Raw genomic sequence first — 7,600 nt, forward strand, 5'->3', positions numbered from 1 at the left:
TGGGGGGGTGCCACGGAGGCCACAGCTGCAGGGAGGGTGAGGGGGTGGGGCAGGTTCCTCCTTATGCCTTCCCAAACCATGCTGCTGTACGGTGGGATGGGGCAATGGGGGTGGCCACAGCAAGAGTGAAGGGGGTGATGGCACATGTGGCAAAGTGGGCAGGTGCGCACTCCCTATTGCCTGCTTGTCTTCCCGTCCACTGTGACCAGGGGGGCAACTGGACAGGGGTGGTAGGGGACACATATCATTGCCCTTTCCACCAGCTTAGTGCCTGGGCTAGTTGTGGGGCATCTGGCAACAGCTCCAGGGGGCATCTGCTGTGTCCCTCCTGGATCTGGGGTGTGTGTTGGGGTTTGTGTGTGTTCATGTTGGCTCTTCCTTTGCTGGCAGCTGCAGCTGCTCTCTTCTCTCTCCTGCCTTGTTGTGAGCAGGGAGTTTGGGGCATGGGGACAGAGTTCAGTGCCTTTGACAGTGCTGCAGTTGTCAGGAAAGGGTTAACTGAGCCTACCAATCAGAGAGCAGCAAAGTGGGACTGCAGCTTGGGGTCCTCTGAGTGGTCTCCTTGGGTCAGATGCTCGCCCTGTCCACTCAGGGGGCTGCTGCTGCCAGGGGCGGGGCTGGAAGACCAACTATGCTAGCTGTGTCTAGGGAACTCTGAAATGTTGATCGTATGTCGCTCACGCTTCCTGCCGAGTCTGCACCATATGCTCGTCTGTTTGCTATGAGGTAAAAATAGGTTTCCAGATGCAGTCAGGAGGTCACACTGTTTTCTGTTTGTGTGAATAGCTCCACTGTGTTGTTATTATAGTGATACAAATGTTACTGGCTGTCATATAAATGGGTGTCATATAAATGATACTGAAGCCATTCACACAATCAAAAACTGTTTCCAACCTGGGTTTGGGAGCTGTGTGTGCTCCCAATTTATGGAGCTGGGTCTCACAATCTGTGAGACCTGGTTTCTTCGGGTGAGCAGGGAGAGTGGGCTAAGCCTGATTGAGTGGGCTGAGCCAAATCAGGCTGATTTGGGGGGCAGGGGTAAACGGACCTCAAATTATGCTCATTCTCACTCGTCCAGTCCCAGTCCCAGTTTCCCTAGCCGGCAAACTATTTCTATTCTATGTAATCCTTTAATGAACCATGGGCCAAATTCTCTTTTCAGTTTCCACTCTTTTTAATGTTTCTGGAAAACAGATTGACAGAGTTGACCCAGGTGGTTGTAGGAGAGCTGCAACTGTTAAGAACTACAATATCTTAGTTTAATTTGTCTCATATTTGGTGTGAATAGAAACCTACTGAGGCTGTTCACACGATGGGAGAAAATTGGGCAAACGGAGGCTAGCCTGATTTTCTCCCATCGTGAGAACCACCAGGCTCAGCTGCAAGCCTGGTGGTTCTTCAGCGGGTAACCCGCTTAAGTAGCCCTGCCCTAAAACCAGGTTTGCATAGTGAGTGCTCCGCAAACCCGTTTTTTAAAAATTGTGTGTTGCTGCGGTGCAGCTCCGTGACATGATAACTCACAAGTAGACCCCCGACCGGGAGGCTTAAAAGCAGGTCCCCGATCCTCTCAGCCCCCACCGGCTCCGTAACGGAGCCAGCACTCGTGTGGGCAGCCACTTCGGCTGCCTGGGGCAGACTGCCTGCTCGTGTGTGGGGAGAGCAGGCTAAGCCCGCTCTCCCTGCTAACCCTCCCCAGGCGGCTTCCACTGATTGTGGGAACCGCCTCACTGTTTAATTGGCCCATGCCCAGTAAGTTAAGTTTAAGACATCTAAAACAATTTTACAATGCTTCCCAAATTTATGTATGGCTCATTCACATGTGCATATTAATAATTTCTTGATATTTCATCACAAGATTTCATCTTTTGATTATTCAGTCAAATATTTGAAATGAATATGGGTTGATTTGAATGTGCAAATCATCACCCGATGATCCAATCCAGTTATAAGCATGCATATATGAACCATCATGTAGTTTGCTATTATACATGATGTCAGGAAGAGAGCCGAATCCCCCTCCCCCCACATTAAATAGCAGCTTCAAGTGTATGTGTGGGGACTGGGACTGAGGTCTCAGGGCAGGGGAGGTTTATCCCTTTCTATCTGTGCCATTTCCATTTCCTCAAGAAAATCATCCCCTCAAACTTATTTGGAGACTGAATCCAGTGCCTAGGGAGCAAGAGGTTACTGGTTCAAATCCCCAAAACCCTGCTAGTATGTTTCTCAGACTATGGGAAACACCTAGATAGGTGTTTGGGAAACTATGGGAAACACCTAGATAGCAGCAATATAGGAAGATGCTGAAAGGCATGCTGAAAGGCATCATCTCAAACTGCACAGGAGGAGGCAATGGCAAACCCCTCCTGTATTCTACCAAAGACAACCACAGGGCTCTGTGGTCACCAAGAGTCGACACCGACTCGACGGCACAACTTTACTTATTGTGTGGAGACAACTTGGAGACCTTCAGGAGAGCCTTAAAGACCCATCTCTTCAGCCTGGCTTAAAAAAAATTATATCTAATTTTATCCTTAATTTTAATTAGATTTAATCTGGTATAAATGTCTCTTGATTTTAATTGTTTTATTCTGTATTCTTTATTTTAATGTAAAGCACCCTGAGCCACTTCAGGAATTTAACAAACAAACAAACAAATAAACAAACAAACAAACTTTGATCTACCTATCCTGGATGGGCTTACACTCTCCCAGAAGGAACAGGAATGCAGTCTGGGAGAGCTTCTGGGTCCCAATCTCTCTCTGGTGACTCAGGTTGAGGCAGTGGCCAGAGGTGCTTTCTATGAGCTTTGGTTGATACACCAGCTGTTTCTTAAGACAAATGACCTCAGAATAATAGTGTATATGTTGGTAAGCTCCAGACTTGATTACTGCAATGTGCTGTATGTTGGGCTGTCTTTGTATGTAGTCCAGAAACTGCAACTGAAGCAAAACGTGGCAGCCAGGTTGGTCTCTGGGTCATCTTGAAGAGACCATATTACACATACAGGTCGGGAATCCTTTATCCGGACTTCTGAAATCCGGAAAGCTCCAAAATCTGGACTCCAGCCCAGAGAGAGAGAGAGAGAGAGAGAGAATGCTTGTAGCTTCAACCTTCTCCAGTTTGCAGCAGCAATACGGCCCTTAATTCCTCAGCTCATTATCGATCCTTATCTCTTCCCCTCAGGCTTTGCTATCTGCCTTTTGTTTACTGCCTTCTCAAACTTGGCTCCCAGCAGGAGGGAAGGGAAGGAAAGGGGGGGAGGAGGGGGGGAGACGAAAGAACTTTTTTTTAAAAAAGGAATACACAAAATACACAGAAAATAAAGGAATACACAAATTTTTTTTTAAAGGAATACACAAAAGTTTAGGAGATAACAGGGGCACACAGATGAGTAAAGATCTAGCAGAATAAACATGAACAAACAGGAATAGATGAGAAGAGAAAGAGAGAAAAGCTGGCTTCAGCAACCGAGAAGAGCCCTCCTTCAGGGCAGAGCCAAGCCAGTTTTGTGAATGGGATAGCACTGCCACTCACACATTTCTCAAGCTGGTCTGAGAGAGGGGGGGGGGTATAGTATAGTATATTAAATAAGACCTTTTTAAAAAAACACCCAGTAACCTTTCATGCCCAAGACATCTCATTTATGAATATAATCCAAAATTCAGAAAAATCCAAAACCCGGAATGCTTCTGGTCCCAAGCAGTCCAAATAAAGGATTCTCGACCTGTATATTAAAAGAAATACACTGCCTACCAATATATTTCTGGGCAAAATACAAAGTGCTGGTCATAAACCTATAAAGCCCTAAAGAGCTCAAGCCAAGGTATTTAAGAGAACACTTTCTCCACTGTCAGCCCCACTGTCAGTTGGGATCATCTGGGGAGGTCTGTCTGTAGCTGCCACCAGCTTGTCTGGTGACTATACAGGGATGGGCCTGCTCCATTGCTGCCCTGAGGCTTTGGAATGCACTCCCTGTTGAAACAAGAGCCTCCCCAACTCTGACAGATTTTTAAAGGGATGTTGATTGATTGATTGATTGAGTGTCCTCAAGTCGGTGGCGACTCTTAGCGACAACATAGATAGATTATTTCCAGAATGAAAAGGATGTTAAAACACCCAGACTTTCAATTAACTTATAGAATCTATCATTGTTTTAAACTGTTTAATGTTTTAATGTTTTAACTTTGTTTTTAATCTGTATTACCTGCCCAGATATGTGAGTTTTGGGCAGCACACAAATATGCTAAACAAACAAACAATTTATCCTGTGGGACAATGGGACAATTTTCATCAGAAAAACAGCAAAGCATTAAAAACCTGCTTCCCAGCACTAGACTCAATCCAAATCATCCCTTTTCCTGCAGCTGCTCTTCACTCAAAACAACAACCACCACCAAAAACCTGCAGGAGATCTGATCATCTCCCCCCATCATGTGCTTTAATCTTGGTGATGAAAAACCAAATATAGAGATCTGCTGGTACACCTGAAGCAGCACCATTAGAATAGCCTCATTTTTCTATTCCTTGCCCGTTAGCCAAGGGCTGTTTCCCCACCCTACACAAGGGAACATTCAGCCATGAGCTCTGCTCTACCTACAGTCTGATGTGGTCTAACCCAGGAAAGACTCTACCATATGCTTTCCCTTACATATTTGAATGGGGTCTTAGCTTCCTATCAGGCTGTGTGTTATTTACCTGCTGACTGTAAATGATTCTGTTAGAATTGCACGTGAATAACAATTGACATATCAAACTGCAAACTGATGATTATGTATTTCCTAATGATTTGGGCTTGTTTCTTATCAGCAGTATTGTTTCATCACAAATATTTTTTATTTCTGCAGATAATCTGGGAGAGAAAGCATTATCATCTAAAATGTGACTTGTCAGAAAATAAACAAGAGAGGGAGAACTCAGAGTGGAAGGGACAGGCAATTTTTAAGCTGATAGAAAACAGCAGCTGGATTTAAGAAATGGATCACTTGCTTACAAAAGCAACAGACTCATGGAGAAAGGCATTAAGGGAACTATTGGGGAGGAGGGGGAGAGACAGCAAGAGAGAGAAGAGAGAGCCATACAAAGTGAAAGTGCCAGGAAAATGAAATGCAAGAGTCAAAATACTTGGCAGAAAGCAATTCTTTAGATGCAGAAAAGTATCATCTTATCTGAGGGAGTGTGGAGTATAGACTGCCAGCCATACAATCTGTCACACTGTCAGCAGTGACGCCACTTACAGGAAATGTGCAAACCCCAAATGCATTGCATGGAGACCAAGACAAAGAGATTGCTTTTTAAGACCCATTGACACAAACAGAATGCTTTAAAATTGCATGCTGTACCAGACAAACAGGAAATTGAATTCTATCTTGTAGCTGCACAAGCTAGGGCCAGAATAGCATCAAACAAACAATAAATTGAATGTTATGGAAAAGAGAGTCTCCTCGTCTAATAAATAATAATGAGATAGCTCAGCTGTTCCATGGGGCAGGGGGTCACTGCTGGTCCTCTCCCTAGCTTACCACAGAGGCAGAAATGTGTAGCATGTCGTAAGAAATAAAGCATAGAAATAAATAGCAAATGTTAGGGTTGCCCTAAAATTCTGCCTAAAGAAAAATTGATGTAAATTTGGAGGTTCCTGGGTGTGCAAATCAATTGATTTTACAAAAGCTAGCTTTCAGCTAAATGCTTAATACATAAGAAATATTATTAATTTCTCATGCATTGAATTGCGTGGGATTTCCACATACCTGAGAGAACCACCAAATTTTGCCTAATTTTTTTTTGAAAAATTAATTTGTTACTGAGAGAAATGGGAGCACTTGTCTTGCGTTCAAAAAGTCTGAGGTTCAGTCCTTGCCATGCTTAGTTTAACAATGATCTTTAGGTAGCAAAGTTGGGAAAGAGCTCTACCTGGAATCTTGGAGAGCATGCTGGTCACCAAAAAGAATACTGGACTAGATGGACCAATCGTCTGAACTTATCTTTCCTGTGAACTGAACAGCTGGCCATAGTACATAGTTTATTCCAGCTCCTTGGTTTTTAATAGAAAGTTGGGTGTGATGTAGCAGGCTGGGACAAGTGGCAGTGCCAGTTTCATGCTTGTTTGCACCTGAGGCCCACACATATAATGCCATAGGAATACAGGAACATAGGAAACTGCCATATACTGAGTCAGACCATTGGTCTATCTACCTCAGTATTGTCTTCACAGACTGGCAGTGGCTTCTCCAAGGTTGCAGGCAGGAATCTCTCTCAGCCCTATCTTGGAGAAGCCAGGGAGGGAACTTCGAACCTTCTGCTCTTCCCAGAGTGGCTCCATCCCCTGAGGGGAATATCTTGCAGTGCTCACACATCAAGTCTCCCATTCAAATGCAACCAGGGCAAACCCTGCTTAGCTATGGGAACAAGTCATGCTTGCTACCACAAGACCAGCTCTCCTCTAGCTGCTCCCCCCCGCCCCCCGGTTGGCCATGCCTTCAGATGGATGATCCTGCTGCTCACTAGCCTCACCTCACCTTACCTCATCCCAGCCCAGCCCCACCTTCCAGAGCCCAGGCACCACTCTCTGCTTCTTGCAAGATGGATTGCCAGCAGGAGGCTGCCTGGCCTCTTCAAGCTGCCTCGCTGCTACCTCACAGGAGAGCACAGCTGCTGCTGCTGCTACCACTAGCTTAATAACAAGAGCCCATGTAGTCACTCTGGGCTTCTTTCTTCTGGGCATGTCATTTGTATGGCGCAACCCAATGGGAAGAAACCTGGAGTAGCTTCATGATCTCTCAGTGTGAGTAATTCGCACAGCAATATTCTGGGTAATTTACACAGCAGCATTCTATGGCCCACCGACTCTCAGTCCCAGGAGGGAAAGAGATCCTTCTTCAGCAGCTTAATAATAATTCAGCATGGAAAGCCCAGACAGCCTTCTACTGGGCATGTAGCACCATGCAGAGAGCAACACCTGGGCTTGGAAGGTGCAGGTGGAGTGAGTACAGCTGCTGGAGTCAAGAGGGTGTGTCACCCTCTGAAAGGCTTTCCAAAGGTGCTCCAAGGCAATTGCCTTAGTTCACCTCATGGGGGAACTGCTCCTGCAGAGTGATATAAAACTTCATCAGTAAGAGCACGCCTCTGTGATGCTGCAGCAGCAAAGAAATTTACTTTCCCGCTGCTATTGCAACCTCAGGTTGCCATCAGTGGAGTCAGTCATCTTTCAGCTTGACTCATCAAGTGGAGCGGGGCCTATTTTAATTTGGCCTACAGTGCGATGTGTAGAAACCCTCCCAAGCATGTTGTGACATGCTTGCTAGAGGCATTGAGGATAAAATCACTCTCATCTGTCATGACTTGGATGCCACGGGCTCTACAGTATTGTCTCCAGACGTATTCTTTTTTTCTATATAAACAGCTTTGATGATAAATGTGTCCATAATATTAGCGATGATAATGTGTCCACCAGCGCATCATTTGGTCTTGATATTGTAGAATCCAAGGGAAAGTGTTATGGTATGGCAAGGACAAGGCAGTGGAGTGGAATTTAATGAAATAGATGTTACGTACAGAGAAGCAAATGCAAACTACTTTTCAGTGCTCTCGCTGCTGGCTGTGT

General features: G+C 45.3%; 1 long non-coding RNA gene across 1 annotated transcript; it reads left to right on the plus strand.

The window, feature by feature from the left end:
- The first annotated feature begins 589 nt into the window (after positions 1-589).
- Positions 590-5,431, plus strand: LOC128351012 (uncharacterized). The gene is made up of 2 exons (XR_008319553.1): positions 590-726; positions 4,845-5,431. It is a non-coding gene; the product is annotated as an uncharacterized LOC128351012 (long non-coding RNA).
- The last annotated feature ends 2,169 nt before the right edge of the window (positions 5,432-7,600 follow it).

Source organism: Hemicordylus capensis, chromosome 3, assembly GCF_027244095.1.
Source record: "Hemicordylus capensis ecotype Gifberg chromosome 3, rHemCap1.1.pri, whole genome shotgun sequence".
NCBI lineage: Eukaryota > Metazoa > Chordata > Lepidosauria > Squamata > Cordylidae > Hemicordylus > Hemicordylus capensis.